This window comes from Manduca sexta, chromosome 16 (assembly GCF_014839805.1).
Source record: "Manduca sexta isolate Smith_Timp_Sample1 chromosome 16, JHU_Msex_v1.0, whole genome shotgun sequence".
NCBI lineage: Eukaryota > Metazoa > Arthropoda > Insecta > Lepidoptera > Sphingidae > Manduca > Manduca sexta.
This window is the reverse complement of record NC_051130.1, coordinates 10940176-10958876: the sequence shown is the minus strand read 5'-3', so window position 1 is coordinate 10958876 and position 18701 is coordinate 10940176. Positions and strand designations below refer to the sequence as shown.

At 34.6% G+C, this 18701-nt stretch overlaps 3 non-coding genes across 3 annotated transcripts; 2 read left to right on the top strand and 1 right to left on the bottom strand.

The window, feature by feature from the left end:
- Positions 1 to 1682: 1682 nt before the first annotated feature.
- On the bottom strand, positions 1683 to 1755 carry Trnak-cuu. Its single transcript has one exon. It is a non-coding gene; the product is annotated as a tRNA-Lys (tRNA).
- A 1759-nt stretch (positions 1756 to 3514) lies between these two features.
- Positions 3515 to 3587, top strand: Trnak-cuu. Its single transcript has one exon. It is a non-coding gene; the product is annotated as a tRNA-Lys (tRNA).
- A 5360-nt stretch (positions 3588 to 8947) lies between these two features.
- On the top strand, positions 8948 to 9020 carry Trnak-cuu. The gene has a single exon. It is a non-coding gene; the product is annotated as a tRNA-Lys (tRNA).
- Positions 9021 to 18701: the final 9681 nt, after the last annotated feature.

Here is an 18701-nt window from a genome sequence, read left to right as displayed (position 1 = left end):
ACCTGAACAAATTCAAATCGCCTATGTACTGAGTTCTTACCAATAGGTTGTATCTCTTCACAAAAAAATACAACGGATTTACTTTACTACAACCAAAGATTTTTTTTATTAAACTTAACGCGTATAAGCGATTTAAAGTTTTTAATTTGTTCCGCTACTTATGTGGCTGACTGTATAATTTCTTCGTGGGAATGTGTGCTGCGAAATCATAGTTTTTTTTTTATAACAAAACCATGAACCTGGTCAGTGCACTCTGGATTACTTCATAAAGAGAAACCACCACTAACACTGACCATAAACATGAATTGTATCTGAAGACATCAAGCAAGTCCACTTCAATGCATTTCATTTCACACACAATTCAAAAGTTTTTTGTTAATGATGGGATATACTTTATATCCGCCCCGATAGCGACCACAGTACACAAGGTGTTAAAACCCACCATAGTGGCCCACGCCCATGTCGCGTTCCGGGATCAGCCTGTGTATATCCGGTTCTAACAGAACGGCATAATTGTGTCGACTGTCGAGGGGTAATCATCTCTCGTCAGTCGACATTCTATTGGACCCACTCCACTTACCATCAGTTGCAGTGGGGTCACTTTACACGTATAAAAAAAAACTGAAAAGTACTCTCAAATTTTCTATCAATATTGCAATCGTTTAACTTGAAGAAGTAATCCACCAACTCCAAGAAACTCACCCCCTTATTCATAGACGTTTTTTATCTAACGATCGAGTAAGGCTGTGATAACAAGTATGTTTCTCAGTGCTGACGGCGTGGCAGTTTTCGCAGTGCGTAGACGTAGGGCCGTTGTGATTGGCTAATATTAAAATACAACAATAATAACCAATCACAACGGCCCTATGTCTATTTCTCAGTGCCGTTGGGCACTGAGAAACAGGCTTGTTATCACAGTTTTACTCCGTCCTTAGATAAAAAACGTTTATGAATAAGGGGGTCATTCTATACCATTTCACTACGTTAATAGATAAATAAGCGATAGGCAATCCAGCTTCTAATCCTTCTTTACAGCATTGCTACACACAAAACAACATCACCACTATCCCATCAAAGCGCTTACAGCGCTGCCCAGCTTCTAGCCTGTCTAAACGTCCTCCCTACACATTTAAACTCAAATCCTAATGGCATGCTATCAAGCGCTTTAGTGCTGCATGCGCTAATATCATACCAGCCTGAGAATCTGTCAATAAAAGGGCCTATGGGTACTGCCTTAGTTGAAGTTCTTAAGAAGTGGTTTGTACTGCTTACGGGAGCGTTGAGTCATTCAATGTTAGTGGATAATGGAATTTCTGGAATGTTCTATGTGGTGCTATGTCAGATCGGAATGAATGTTTTGAGGTAAGTAAATAATATCTTTTTCATAAAATAAGTTTTTTTCGTTAATTTGTGGTCCTTTTTCTGTATAAATTCTCTTAAAATTCTAATTGTAAATGTGAAACGTCGTCAAAATCTGTTCAGCCCTTTTATAACGCGTATTGGTATTGGCAATCATTAAAGTTGAAGCCACAACATAGGTATTATTCACTGACAATATAAATTATAAAAATATTGTTTTTCAAAATACCTAATTATTTCTGTACGCTACATTGAAATATATTTATATCGCAAGCAAAGAACGAGATCTTGTCAAAAAAATCCAGATTTACCCAAAAATATATCGCCCAACGTGGGGCTCGAACCCACGACCCTGAGATTAAGAGTCTCATGCTCTACCGACTGAGCTAGCCGGGCTGGTGGTGTCTCCTCGAAATGCGATGTCTGGTTTAAATGTTCTTAGTATTTTATTTGGATCAAAGCCAAATTTTTAACTAAATTCTTCTATTGTTAAAACACGTATTGAAAGCGCAAAAGAACTGCTGACGAAAACTCTGAGTTATTACTTTTTAACAAAGCACGAGAGTATATTATTTGTTATTTAATTTCTGATTAAAAATTCTTCAAAGAGGATGGCCTCGGTAGATTATAATAAGAATTAAGAACTCGGCAAAATCTTTAATAATTTTTATAACATACGTAAAAACGGTATTGTCCAAACTGCGGAACCCCCATTATGTTTTGTCAGGGACCCTGCGGTCCACGCTGGTATAAAATAATGATAGGCTTCTTAATTATTATGTATTTATTGTGATTAATGCACATTACAATTATATATTTGTACAGACGTGTTACATGGCTGAGCAACGGAACTAGAGAGAGGGTTGTGTAGGGATGGGACACATGACTATATTTTTTAATCGATTACATAATCTATTATAGCTGAGGGAAATCTGCTAATGGGATACTGAAATCCCCGGGTTTAGCGACCGCACCGGTTTAGTTTAGTTTAGGGGCCCTGGGGATATTTAGGAAAGTATGGGTATAAAATGTGGGGGTAGAATAGGAACCCTCTTTAAGATGGGCGGAGTTGAAAAGAAGTGGAAATGTTTCGAGCCCTCATAGTCCTCAATGTGTAGTTACAAACATGAGATGTACTCACTGAACTGTGTTCCTAAGGCCACGACAAAATACCCTCATAGGTCGTGCATTCGGTGTGGAGACGAGGACACAAGAATTGCCTGGGAAGACGGGAGGGGGTCATTGATTGTCATCTGTTGATAAATAATCACCGCCTATAAACATTGCTAGAAAGTTAAGGAAATCTCACAATACCATTACTATTGTCAGGCTTATAAAGTTGCTAAACAAAGGAGAACGAAGCATTGATTTCGTTCAAGCGATACTCTCTGACGAACATGAAGTGAGTGTGTTGAAACAATGCGCTGATGACATGGCTGCTTGTTCACTACAAGTTTTGACTGAACTTGTAGTGTTTACTAAGGTATGTGTTAAAATATGATATTGTACATTGATTCTATCAAGGTCCCCATGTGAAGTAAAGTCGTACCTACTCTAAATAACAATAATAAATCTCTGAATGCAGATCTTAATGTAGTCAAAATTAAGGACAGTCCTAAGAAAGAATTCTAGCTATAGCCTTTAAAATAGCTGCCCTTACTGGCCAGTCTGGATAAAACTATTGAAATATTGCTGCTAGTGTAAACGCATCTACGCAATATATTATTCATAATCTTGATGTCTCATTCTCTCCCAATGACTGCCCTGAGCCAAGTGTCGTAACATGTTAGTGAGTTGCCCTCAGCATGGTCGCTTAATTTTCAAGCGTTGCGAGCGTCTAAAGGCCGGTGTGTTAGTATAAGCCGTCCCTTGTTAGGCTAAAAAACGTAGTCACGTTAAAAAATAAAAAAGGTTGCCGAAAGAACTTTCTCTTTTACTTAGCGTTGGTCGCAAGCTCAATTATACTACATATTATATTTATAAATAAGTCACGCGACCTTTCAGGGGTAGGCAGAGTTGAATCATAACCTCATTTCATCAGTTGTGTCGGGTCTCAACTTTCAACTTTCAAGTAATAGGAGGCGCTTCCATCGTAAAAAATGACAATACACGGATTATAAAGTATCTAAACAGTTGTTACAACAAAAGCGATATAGCCCGGCTAGCTCAGTCGGTAGAGCATGAGACTCTTAATCTCAGGGTCATGGGTTCGAGCCCCACGTTGGGCGAAACTTTTTTAGAATGAACACAATTAATTGATTTGACATATTATTTAGAACTAATGTGATTTCTGAAGCGAAGGCAATGGCAAAAAAGTAAACTTATTGAATGGCGTATAGCTATTATTCTGAGCACAGACTTTTTTTATCTATTGGTTTATTAGCGGTTACATTTGATGCTTATTATGAGCTATTCTAGACATGTATAAAATATCCATACTTATTATATCTGTTTGCATAACTATTTGAAATAAACGCATGCTTAATGGGTAAGGTGGTTACGCGTCAAAAATCCTTATTGAATGTAAAAAGAAAAATATGAAATATTTTGAGACAATAACCAGTATAAATTGTAATTACCGATATTTAACGATATTTTAAATAACGTACAATAAGTACCTATTTAGTAATTCCACGCTAATCAATATTTTAAAACCATTCATCATCATCAGCCTATATCTTTGTCCACTGCTGGACATAGGCCTCCTCCAATCGCGCCATTTTACATTGTCTTCGGCTTTTCTTTAAATAAACAGTGCTTTGATTCTAAAATTATAAGTTACAAGGAATATAAAACAGAGATTGGTTCAGTTACATAAGGCAAGGTTATCAAAACTTATAATGACGGTTAAAAGCCTAATTGACTTAAGCGACATTTTTTTTTCGAAAAATTTTAACCAAGTTATAAAAACATAGAAAAAAGTGCCGATTTTAAATATGTATGAAACTTGTCGCAAAAAAGTCAATTAGCCTTTCAACCGTGGATATATTATTTCTTTGTTCCCAAACATGAACACAGGAGTACCAAAATTTAATAACATGAGGCAAGGTTATTAAAACTTATATCGACGGTTGAAAGTCTAATTGACTTAACAACATTTTCTTTTGAAAAATTTTAACATCTAAAAACATAGAAAAAGTGCTGATTTTAAAAATGTATAAAACTTGCCGCTATAAATGTCGTTTAAGTCAATTACCCCATCAATCGTCGATATATTATTTCTTTGTCCCCAAACTCAAGTTTGTCAACTATAGTTTATAATATACACAGGAGTACAAGAATCCAATTATATGAAGCAAGGTTATCAAAACTTATATCGAAGGTTGAAAGCCTAATTGACTTAAATGACAATTTTTTTTTTATTTTAACTAGTTTCAAAAAACATAGAAGAAAGTGTGAATTTAAATATGTATGAAACTTGATGTTTGCAAAAAAAAGTAGCTTAAGTCAATTAGCCTTTCAACATATTATTTCGTTGTCCCCAAATTTGAACACAGAAGTACCAAAACTTAATAACATGAGGCAAGGTTATCAAAACTTATATCTAAGATTGCATGCCTTACTTGCTTGACTTAAGCGACATTTATATTCGAAAAATTTTAACTAAGTTAAAAAAACATAGAAAAAAGTGCATGAAACTTATCGCAAAAAGTGTCGCTTAAGTGAATTAGCCTGTCAACTGTCTATATATTATTTCTTTGTCCCTAAACTTAAACACAGGAGTACCAAAACTTAATAACATGAGGCAAGGTTATCAAAACTTATATCGAAGTGTGAAAACCTAATTGACTTAAACGACATTTTTTTTTAAAATTTTACAACTAAAAACATAGAAAAAAACGTGTTGATTTTAGATATGTATGAAACTTGTCGCAAAAGCATGTCGCTAAGACAATTACCCTTTCAACCGTCGATATATTATTTCTTTGTCCCCAAACTTGAACACAGGAGTACCAAAACCAAATTACATGAAGCAAGGTTATCAAAACTTATATCGAAGGTTGAAAAGCTAATTGACTTAAGCGACATTTTTTTTCGAAAAATGTTAACTAGGTTATAAATACATAGAAAAAAATGCTGATTTTAAATATGTATGAAACTTGTCGCAAAAAAATGTCGCTTAAGTAAATTTCCCCTTCAATCGTCTATATATTATTTCTTTGCCCCAAACTTGAACACAGGAGTACCAAAACCAAATATCGACTGAAGAATACGGCGTGTTTTTAAAATTTCTACTAAACTTTTTGTATGATAACGCCAATACTGATACTATCACGGATTTTTGTGATATCCTGTTTTCTAAAGGATATATCATGATGTTACCACAAGCACAATTAGTGAGGTAAGAATACATTACACAGTTAGTTTATAAACGTTTGTCTGAATGGTATGTATAATAATGAAGCCATAGTGTTGTCAATCATAATTAATGGAATTATTTTATCAAAGCCAAATAATAATGTCGGAGCAAATTATCTGCTCTTTAGAGATATTATGCTCATACTCAAAACCGGCGTGTGGTGTCGACTTGACGATAGCAAATCATCTCTCGTTGGTCGACTCTGTTCCCTGCTCCACTATGAATTTGTGGGGTCTTTGCCGATGACATCAAGTATTTTGGCATAACTCTTATGGTTCTTATACCACGTTTTGTTCTGAATTCAACAAACATTGTCTAAAACATCTTAAGCTATCATAAAACATATAAAAATTACAATAAATGTTAATATTTCAAAAAATTTAGATAAAAATAATACTCTAAGGGTAGACAGAAGGATAACCTCTCAAATAAGTACAGCTAGTATGGGATCCAGGGTGGGAAAGGACAGACAGAGCTTGTCTAAAGATTTCAACCTCCTGTCCCCAAGTATTTGAGTTCCTCCCTAATTGTATAAGTTCTGTATGAAGATATTAGCCCATTCCAAACAAAAATGCTGGTTCCGCCATTATACAGCCTATAAAAAATACAATATTTGGTCCCAGAAATGACATATCAGTGCGCAAAGCAAGCACTCTCGTTCTCGGCGAGATGCTCAAAGTGCTCGCAAACAAATATTTGAGTACAGACAGCGCCGCGCAGACGGATGCGTGCAGCCACATACAGGTCAGTTTAGTTTCTAGTCTAGATTCGTTAACTGTTTCCGTGATACGAATTTGGTAGATAAATTTAGTTATGTATTCATTTTACTTACAAATATATTGTATAATTCCGTTCGTCAGCAATTATGCGACTTCAGTTTCTAAAGTTAAGAGATAATATTATATTGTTATTACTGATGGCGAATAAAACCATTAATAACACACAGGGGCTATTGATTTTTTAAAAATATAATATTAAAATATTTGCTAGTCCCTTAACAAAAAACTACCTATCGATTTATTTTTTGTTTATTTTAAACATCCAAATTCACGCCTTTTGGACAACTCTGCCATATCCCAAACCTTAAAGGAGATATAAAATATACTACTAGGTATTGTTCGCAGCTTCGCCCACAACGAAATTCCCTTAAACACTACACGATGCCAGCGCCATGATTCAAAAACACATTGTATCCCATGGGAGCAACTTACTGGCATAAAAGTAGCCTGTATGTTAATCCAGGAGCTGGTCTACCCATGTTCCAAATTTCATCTAAATTGGTCAAGTTATTCCTGCGCTTACTTCTAAATATTTCATAAACTTCGCATTTACAATATTAGTAAAATTTTGTTGTTAAGTTGCAACATTACCTATTTTAGATGGGTTTAGTGGAACTGCAGTATGGTATAGAGAAGCCTCAGTCTCTCGGAGCACAACTACAGAAGGGCCAACCCTACAGCTTGCTAATCTACGTCTACTTTTACTGCCAATCATCAGAGAAGTATCTTATTTTGCTATAGATTTTTTAGGGATAAATGATGGACTAAAATGTTGCAAGGTCCAAATTCCAATGGCAGTGTAAATAATAAGATAATTGGTCTATGGACTGGCAAGATCTGGGTTTAATTATCAATGCTAACACTGTATTGTTTTTGTAATATAATTTTCCCGTGATGGGATATACTATGGCTTGTCAGTAACATCTGTCACCAAGGTCTTGAATCCTCAATACATCAACATCAAGGGACTATTAGATTAAAAATGGGATTTGAGAAGTATTATTTTCCAAAAATTTTATAATGTATTTTTTAACAACATCGATACATATGGTGGGGCTAGTATGTTTTATATCCGCCCAGATAACGACCACCGTACACAAGGTTAATACTCGCCATATTGGTCCACGTAAGTGTGTCGCGTTCCGGGATCAGCCTGTGTATATCCGGTTCCAACAGGCCGGTATTATTCTATCGACTGCCGAGAGGTAATCGTCTCTCGTCAGTCGACTCTACCTGGACCTCACTTACCATCAGATACATTGGAGTCACTCTGCTGGGTCCGTTTAAAAAAGTGATCGTTTTCGCGATAGTAAAAACCTTTTTTGCCACTTCTGTCAATAATCTTTATTTCCAGTCCTGAGGAAGCTACCGCTCCGCTATTACCGTACTTGGTGGAACACATTCTGCGGCTGCCTGCCTCGTTTGTGCCGCCATCTTACGTCATTAAGGCTCTGTGGCTTGTGTTCGCTGTAATAACTTCCTTACATTGTATAACATATATGTATAAAAGCTTTTGCTCGCGGCTTTGCCCTAAAGTTTTTCCAAGATAAAAGTAGCCTATAGCACTCAGAAGTAATGTAGCTTCGTATTAGTGAAGGAATTATTTATAACGGTTTAATATTTCCAGAGATTAGCGGTTACAAACCCACAAACAAATTGACATACTTTTTTTTATAATATTATACATAAAATAGGTTTTCGTACCGGGGTTCTCGTATGCAGTATTTGTAGTAGTAGTGGGAGTTCTGAAATATTGCCAATATCTAATTACTTCGCGTACGTGTAAACTTTAAGTTGCGAATTTCAAATTTCTTTGTTTTAATGCGTGACAGTTTTAAGTAACCAATGTGGTTAGACTATGTAGTTATGTTTAAGTTTATCATAATTTGACGTAAAGCAAGTGGCGCCAAAAGTAAATAACACTTGATTTTAATTACATAAAAATGCTTTATCTGGTGCCGTTTCTGATGATATATTTGACAAACAAAAACAAAAATAAGACGTCATAAAATTATCACTAAAAGGGTCATTTTTGTCAAGAGTTACATAGGTTCAAAATACTAGTTTTCTAGCATCCATCAGTCAATTCAGACGTTTTAATAATTTTCACTGTCTTATTGTCATTTAATAATCGTCGTTTACGGAAATTATGCAGTGAGAATAATGTATTTACACAATTTGTTACTTACTACGTGTTGAAACAAAGATTCCAACAAAAAAAAAATCGATCTTACTTCTTCTACATGCCCTATTCCTTTTATTAATTAATGAGTATTGATGTATTACCGAATGCTATAAATATTTTTCGAATTGTTAAAAAATATCCGGTATTAACCGCTAAAATTCAATTAATATTGGTGTCAAATCTTTTCCCACGTAACACTGCATGGATCGTTTTAACTTCTTGCAACTGTCAAAGTAAACCGTAATTTTACAATCATGTGACATGGCCCGGCTAGCTCAGTCGGTAGAGCATGAGACTCTTAATCTCAGGGTCGTGGGTTCGAGCCCCACGTTGGGCGGAACATTTTGACTAAATTATAATATTTATGGCGTAAATAAACGTCATGTCTATGTCAATATTTTATTACATTATTTAACTGTCAATCTAATTCTAGATAGTTTGATACCTATTTTTATAAAGAGAACTTCATGCAACATATTTAAAAAAAAATCCCGACTGTACATTTTAGAGTAATAGGTATTTGGGTAAAGTAAAGATTGATGCTATTGTCAAATTACTTTAAACATAATTGTATGAACCGTATTATTAATTTTCCGGGCGATGGAAACGATGTAAGTTAACGATCGTAAAGTCCTAACAATGCGATCATACTAAAAATAACTATCAACTCGATTCAACGATAACGATAACGATCGTAAACTTTTGTCGATTCTACCGCCATCGAAATGTATTATACTCTCAGATGTCCATGATATCCAACGGATCCTTACAATCTCTGGACGAGAGAGTGTATCTAGAGAAAGCCACCGACCGCTTAGTGGCAATGCTTCATCCTAAACCTTCACTATACTACACTCACAACCCAGCTATCCTACTCTGGACGTTCACATCGCAAAGGATTCCCAACTATGTGCGGCTGCAAGTTGTAAGTGGAAATTTTATTAACACGCTTTCAAACACACGTCGGTATTTGCTGCTTTATGTGGACGAAAATAAGACCTAATTTTCAGTTGTGGCTTTAACCGACGCAAGGCCTTAGCCGAAAGGAAAAAAAACGACGCTAGGCCATAAAAAAGGTGATCTAAGGCACCGCGCGAGGCCTATGTAAGATCGAGGCTCAGGGCGGTTGCCGGGTTCGCCTCCCCTTAAGGCCGCATCATTTATGCCTGACATGGCAATAGGCTCGCCACTTATATCATAGGACGGAACACTGATGAAAATTAGGTGCCCTGGTTGCACCTCTGTCTACCTCTTCGGGGATAAACGCGTGATGTGTGTGTAGTCATTGCATAATACACAGTAATCTTTTTCAAAGATGGTACAATAATAATCTTTGAAGATCTGAAATATTTGGCAATATTAAACTGAAATTTGTCAATAACGCAAGAAATGTTCGCTATCGAAATACTATTGTTTTGTGACATCTGATGCAGAACGCCTCAGAGATCTTATTGTATACTTTACGGGGTGAACAATTGTATTATGTGATCTATCTAATAAACACCTAATTGACATTCATCAACTAAATTTAATAAAAGCAAGCGACTTCGAAGAATTTTACGTTATATTATCCTTCTACATTATAGCAAGCATTAGCAAGCCATACAACATAAATTAAAACACTTATCAGTGCTCTAATAGTTTAGTAATTTCCCACAGTGTTTTTATTACTACGTTTGCATTTCATATAAATCCTGCTTTATCATTAAATCTCCTTATAGCTCTCCCAATGGCTAAAATCCGAAGATCCCATCCCAACAGATCTCACAACAGAACCCTCAGTATGGGAGTTACTCCTAAATATTCTAGTACAGACAGATAATAAGACCATCGCAGCGAACTGTATGGAGGCATTGCAATTGTGTTTCGATGAAGGAGATGATGAGGCGAAACAAGAGTTTTCTACTTTAGTATGGACTATGCTGCCTTCTGTTTTATCTAAAGCGCTAATTGATAATGTTCAGATCAGTGAGTTGAATCATTGTTGAAATCATTTTTTATAAAAATGTAGAGCTACAAACTTAATCTATTTATAATATAAAGTAGTAATAAAATCATGTAGATATCAAAGTGTGATTTAGTTCAACAAAATAATATATCTGGATAAGTACCTAAATACTGGTTATACCGCTGAACCAAGGAATCGTCTACCATGGTCAATATTGTGCTGTTTCATTTCTTTTTAACTCCTCAACTTTATTCGAAGAAAATAACTTACAATTACAGTGTGATTAGTCATAGATTATTTGATATTTTCGGCCACTAGAAACTTATACAACAATATCCATCGTATTTTCATTAAGACATACTATTTCTTTTGTCCTAAAAAGGCCTTAAAATTAAACTAAGTTTCGGATTTTATCGCGGTTTTAATTATTTTAGTTTTCTCCCGACGTTTCTACGACTTTGCAGCTTTCATGGTCACGGGGCTAATTTTAATGTCTAACATTCGCGTAAACATAATAAATCATTATCCTAAAAAGGCCTTTAACTTGTCAGGTCCAAACATCTGCTACTTCCTAGACGTAGCCACAGCTCTCCTTCCCAACAAGCTAGATCAAACAACGTGTCTCAAAACAGCAGTGCTTATAACAGCCATGTTCTCTAAGAACGATGAAGATGCTGTAGACCTTGATAAATTACACCATTACAAATATGTGTGTTTGAAGTTGAGTTTGTATTTGTTGGGAATGGCGAATAACCAAAATGATAATAGAGGTAAGGTTTTTGAGAATTAAAGACTTAAAAAAACAAGCAAAATCCTTGTCTGTTGCTAAACGCAACGACTGCTCAGAAACAGTAGCAATACAACTCAGAATTTTTAGTTTAGTTATGTAATTTTAGTTTGTAGTTTTAATTATAAATACTATATTTTCTATGCCTCTGCCTACCTCGCCGGGTATAATAATAAAACACGTAAGTGTATGTATATTTTTGATGTAATTTTATGTAGAATGCAGTATATCATGTGGGTCAGCGTTTATACTTACACTGATTGCAACAGATGACTTTTCGTTCATGAGCATCTTTATTTTTGGTTTACATCTTACAGTAGATGAATCATTTGATAATTTACTAACACCACTCGTGAAAAACCATAGAAAATTATGAACGCCAAAGGAAAATTGGTGAACAGGAGATTTATTCGTCCTAGGCAATTTAGAATTTATGGACGCAATATACTGTGCGGCGTGCACCTCAGAAAATGTTTATTTCACGATACATGGATCTATAAATAATATGAAGGCATACAAAAGTATCGCGTGTTTATGCATCAGCATAATATACATAGAATGGTATAGAATGGAAACTAGACTTAAATCAGATAGCATGTTTACGCTCTGATGGTATTATAATTTATTGGTGTTGTTAGCTAGCATAAATTATCATTACTAGTCATTTGGTTTATCATTCGATAACATGGAAGATCACGATGATATTTTATGTCAAATTATAATTGTTGTCTACTGATCGCATGGTTGATTATTCATTTGTAGGTTCTTAACAAAATCTTAAAAAAATTACAAACATTAACTTTAGCTTTACTAATTCCATAAAAAAAACTAAATCAATATAGTATTCCCGAGCTTTATTAACGGAGATAAGATAATGAAGAAATGTGACAACAACTTCTTTTAAGCTAAACAATGACAGAGTTGTATAAGACGTGGGAAAATAACTTCAAATCAAAAAAGAGGTTAATTAGGTTAACCATGAAAAAGGGGTCATCTAGGTAATCGTCGTCATAGGCCTAGCTAAGTGAAGAGAGACAGTGCCCATCACAAAATATCCTCTTATATATTTTCCTGACTAGGTCCTTTATAGTCTTTGGATATAGGACCTTAGAAAAGGATTTTAACCACGCCCTAGAATTAGTACATTTATATAAAACATCAAATTAAATTTCTAGTTTTATTGACATACACGAACCGGCCTGGATTTCTTCCTAGTGTTCTGTCGGCTACCAACAGCACAGACGATAGAGTCGCATGCTCAGCTCTGCAGCTGCTGTCTTACATCGTTCATTATTATACCAGGAATAAGTACCAGGTAAGTGTTTTATTATATACGGCAGTTCCTTGTGCTATCTTGAAGTAATTATAGAAACTGAAAATAAGAGACACGTAGTCTTTCGTAGTTTCTGATACCTATAACACAATTGTATCTGGTACCACTTGTATTGATCTTAGATCTGCTTTGTTTTGTTTTGTTGTCACAATGACCAGTAACAGAACCTTAATTCCATCCGTTATCTGTAATAATTCATAATTCTCCATCTGAAATGCAAAATTTTCTTTATTTAAATAGTCTTTCACAAACTATTTTGAATTGTGTTGAATCTACCACCGCCTCGGAACGCGATATCGCTGTAAAGAAATGGCCCAAGAAACTCCTTTAGCCACACGATCTCCTTAATTAAGGAAATACTTCTTCGAATAATTCAGATAATCATCCAAAATATGGTGCAGTGGGGTCACATACCGTCGTCTAAAGAAAAACTTAACATTATTTTTTTCCAGCCGAAAACAATACTTCAAATACAAACTAAGCTAGTGATCGAGTCTTTACGTAAAGACAGTTGTAACGAGCGAGGTGCTTCATTACTTCAATTGGTCTATATGGTTCTCAATTCTGGAGTTCACGCGCCTTTGAGCCTTGCTTATGAGGTAGAGTCCAGTGTTACCCAGGGGAACGCGCTTCGAGCATTGATGTTACGGATTCAGCTGATGTTGTGTAGGAGGGTATGTTTGTTAACTTGTGGAGTTAAGTTGGTAAAGTAGATTGTGAGGTAGGGGAATATGACAATTTTAATGTATGCTTTACTCGATAATTAAAAAAATTGGTAGTACGTCTTTTTAAGAATTATATTTACTTATCAAAAATGTAAGTCATTCAAAATCTAACGAAAACGATTTTTTTATATCCACGCAATCTATACTATTATATAAAGCTGAAGAGTTTGTTTGTTTGTTTGAACGCGCTAATCTCAGGAACTACCGGTCCAAATTGAAAAATTCTTTTTGCGTTGGATAGCCCTTTGTTCGTGGAGTGCTATAGGCTATATATCATCACGCTATACCCAATAGGAGCGGAGCAGTAATGGCTAATCTCAGAACTACCGGTCCAAACTGAAAAAATCTTTTTGCGTTGGATAGCCCTTTATTCGTGGAGTGCTATAGGCTATATATCATCACGCTATACCCAATAGGAGCGGAGCAGTAATGGCTAATCTCAGGAACTACCGGTCCAAACTGAAAAATTATTTTTGCGTTGGATAGCCCTTTGTTTGTGGGGTGCTATAGGCTATATACCATCACGCTATACCCAATAGGAGCGGAGCAGTAATGGCTAATCTCGGGAACTACCGGTCCAAACTGAAAAAATATTTTTGCGTTGGATAGCCCTTTGTTCGTGGAGTACTATAGGCTATATATCATCACGCTATACCCAATAGGAGCAGAGCAGTAATGGCTAATCTCAGGAACTACCAGTCCAAACTGAAAAAATATTTTTGCGTTGGATAGCCCTTTATTCGTGAAGTGCTATAGGCTATATATCATCACGCTATACCCAATAGGAGCGGAGCATTAATGGCAAATCTCAGGAACTACCGGTCCAAACTGAAAAATTATTTTTGTGTTGGATAGCCCTTTATTTGTGGAGCGCTATAGGCTATATATCATCACGCTATGGCCAATAGGAGCGGAGCAGTAATGGCTAATCTCAGGAACTACCGGTTTGAACTGAAAAAATATTTTTGTGTTGGATAGCCCTTTGATCCCGGAGTGCTATAGGCTATATATCATCACGCTATGACCAATAGGAGCGGAGCAGTAATGAAACATGTTGCAAAAACGGGGAAAAATTATTAGTTTTGAGAGCTTCCGTTGCGTGCGCTGCGTAAACGGTTAAAGTTATGCAACAATGATGTATGACGGGATTGTTCCTCTTAAAAAGTTCTAAAAATATATATTATAAAACAAAGTCCCTCGCTGCATCTGTCTGCCTGAACGTGTTAAACTCAAAAACTACCCAACGTATTAAGATGAAATTTGGTATGGAAACAGTTTGAGACCCTGGGAAGAACAAAGGCTCCCGGGAAACTACTACTTTTATAACGGAAAACTTTAGCCTGAAAAACTTTATAACGCGGGCGGAGCCGCGGGCAAAAGCTAGTAAGTAATAAGTAAGTAAATTTGGTGGAAAGGGTAGTTGTCAAATAACAGTAGTAGCAAACTTTGACGTCACCTAGTTGCATAACACTGCGTGAGTACGAAAGAGATAGCTCGATAACCCCACCACGCCTCCACTTTTGCTCACAACAATATTTTGAGTATAAATAACTTCTTTATTTATTAAGCTAATCACGTACTCATTAATTGACGTTTTATATATTACAAAAAATAATAAATACTACGCTAAACAAAACTCCTTTCAAAAAAATCAAATCCCACAGGATTCAGAAAACCAAACATCAGCCGGATGGAAAACATTAAGTTCTATTTTCAAACACGCTATAGTATCAAAAAACGATACCAAATTAGTAGCAATACTCACTTCACAACCATGGACACACATCCTAATACAATTCCAACTAACACAAAACATTTCTGAGGAGTTTCTAACATTTGTTCATAACTGGTTGACATTGTTAAGAATAACGATAAAGAAAAATCAAGAAGAGGTAAAAGTCAAGATGTGTAGACAGAGTTTAGTGATCAAGACATTGGTAATGATGAAGAAGAATTTGGTCGTGGAGAAGAATCTAGAAGAGGTGTATGATAAGGCGTTGACGATTGTTAAAGAAATTTTGGAGGACTCTGGGATAAAAACATAAACGTTACGAATGAAATTGATTGAAAATTTAAATTGGAATACCATTAAGGATTTAATAGAGGATAAGGAATTGGAACATCTGATTAAAGTCACTCAATAACCGTTTTATAATTTTCTATTTCTTTTTAGCTTTGTAGATTTCATGACATTGATTCAATTTACAGAATATTAAACAATGTATTTTAATTTTCAAAAAACATACCCAATTTTAGAAGAAGGAAAGCTAGTTTCATATTTATTCAATTTCTAATTTCTAATATTAATAAAGATCTTTTTTGACTATACCAGTTTTATTACAGTAAAATTTAATATTTTATGTATATTTATAATCTATTACTTAATAATAATAGTTTGCACATCACAGAAAAAAGTTTGAACCCAATAATATAGAGCCTATTTCAAGGCGACTTTTCCCCGAGAAAAAGAAACTAAAGGTAAAATAACCGTAATTAATATTTGATGCGATCCATAGCATTAACCAATCAAAATTAGTCATTGGTAATTATATCAAAAAAGCTTTGCTCTGATTGGTCCATTTTCGCGATCGATCGAAAAACAAATTGCATTGTTTATTGTAATCCGCGGTTAATGTTTAGCAAAACTGAACAAAAAAAATATATTTAAGCTGGAAAAATGGTGTAGAGGAAATATGCGTTTAGTCAAAAATTCCAAGACATAAATAATGCTAATAAAAATCCACGCACGCGCCTTCGCATAACTAGATAATAAAAAAGATATTTTGAAAACTTTAAACTGTCGTGTTTATGTCAGTGATTACTATTCTTGTTAACCATTAATTAGTTTCTAAAAAAGTAATGTGCTGCAGATAAAAACCGCATTGCGTTAACATTTATGCTTTAATTGACGTAATAAGCAATGAATAAAGATTGAGAACTAATATTTACATCAAATTGTGTATAAAATGTACTATCTAGGATTCATAAACAAATATATAAATAAAAAAATATTATAAATATCAAGGATTCAAAGAAAAATTCTCAATCGTAACTAAGTAAATGTTAAATTAAATACATTTTTTATTTTGTACACTTATACAATAAAGGTCTAAGTACAGTTTAATTCATATAATGTTGACCAACAAGAGATTTAAATCGCTCATCAATTACCAAATTTAGGTTGAACTGCTTTACTGGAACTCGACGGAACAAGCCACTATGGGGTTTTTCATCATGTATTTAGTGAACACAATTCAGTTGCAAAAACAGACTTGCCACCGTTTCATGGTCGAATAAAGGGATTGGGATCGTTTTCCCAATCCCTTTATTCGACCTATCTCAAAAATTTACCAATCAGAACAAAGTGTTTTTGATATATTTACAAATGAGTTACTTTGATTGGTTCATTCTTGGAATTGGATTGAAGATTGAGATTGAGATCCTTAAAACGGCTTATAATGAGATCGGGAATTTTGAATAACATAGTAACTCCTAACAAACCGATCAATTTCAATGACGTTATTTTATTTAAAAGTCGATTTAATTATAAATTCCCTGTTGTTAGAAAAATGGTATATTATCTATTTAAAGCGTCAATATGACGAACGTAACAAGTATAACTAATTAACTTTCTATTTTAACGATTGTCCAAAAATTCCGGATCCACTTTCCATACATCACTTTCGAAGGACGAGAGAAATTATATCGCCCGGGTCCTTATGCGTGCAGGACTCGACGCGAATAGGAATGAGTATGAAAGTAAACACAATAGATATTAATATGTTTATGCGTTCTTCATAATTCTTATGGCGTTTTGTCATTTTGCGGTGTCATCGAACCGGAGAAAGTGGCCGTGAGATGACCATGCTTGATTACTTTGGCCGTTGATTGGAACAATATTGGTTGGAGATTTGTAAACACGCGAAGATAAAAATGGTAATGTTTCGAATTATAATGCTATAAAAATAATGTTATACAAACAAATATTACAAAGACTGAGTAATTTTTAAGAGTTTTATTATTTATTTATTTATTAGTAACGGACTGCTAACGGAATTTACAATTCAATTTAAATCCACACATGTACATAGTAACAGTCTCTTATGTAATTGCAACTCTAGTTACAAGCAGTCACAGCATGAGCCACAATATATATTTTCAACGTAAAACAAAAGATACTCTAATTATGTTTAGTACAACAGTAACAAAATTACGTTAAATCTTCAATACTATTTATAAATAAAAATATTATCGTGTGCTGGTATTAACAGAAGACTTTAGAGTGGCCATACTTAACCTGCGGCGAATGAGAATTTCGCATATGGCCTCCGAGTTCTTTCAAGTAGACAAGCTAATTTCAATAATTTCAGTCAAATTAAAAAACTTTGCCCGTGATCACTAATTGAGCTGTATGCTAGTTTTATAAGAATAAATAATTCAGTGAAAGTGAACAATAAAAAAGCCGTTAAATTTTCGTTGCGTCTTTAAATATTTAAGTATATAATAATTAAGATGTCTTTGTGGCCATCGTAAAAAAATTGAGTACAATTGCCTTCAAGAATTCCACATATCGGCTCCGAGCAAAACACAAAAAAGTAGACGTAATTCCACCAAAAGCATTTGTTCTATTTTAAGACACGTTAAATATAATTTTATAAATATTAAATTATACAGTACAAATTTCATTTTTAATGTAGATTATTTAGAACTAAAATAAAATAACATAAATACAATATTTCTTTTTTTTCGAAGCCAATAATTTTCATGAATTTTTAATAATGCGCTTCTTTTCTTATTACAATAATTTAGAATTTTCGTAAAATCATATCCTTATAAGTTGCCACTTATTAATACATCACGAGCGAGGACTTTATTTTATATAGCTAACATATTCTAATCATTAAGTGCGATGTATATTGTAAAATAGAGTCATTGCGCTGTTTTCGCCACCGCCAACAGTAAGCGACCACTTGCCTGAACGGATGAGAGAGATGAGACTTCTTTGAATACAGATAACAACCCTTTTCTTATCGAAATAAAAACAGGGTATACTTTAAATAATATTTAGATAGTTGTTGCATAATATTTAACAAAAAAAAAATTGCTACACTCACGTTTTAAAATTCTCCGCGGTAATGTACCCAAGTAGTTTGCCAGCTGTAATACTCATTATGGAAATTTTATTTTCCAAAAGTCACCATATCAGACCCCCAAATAACACCACG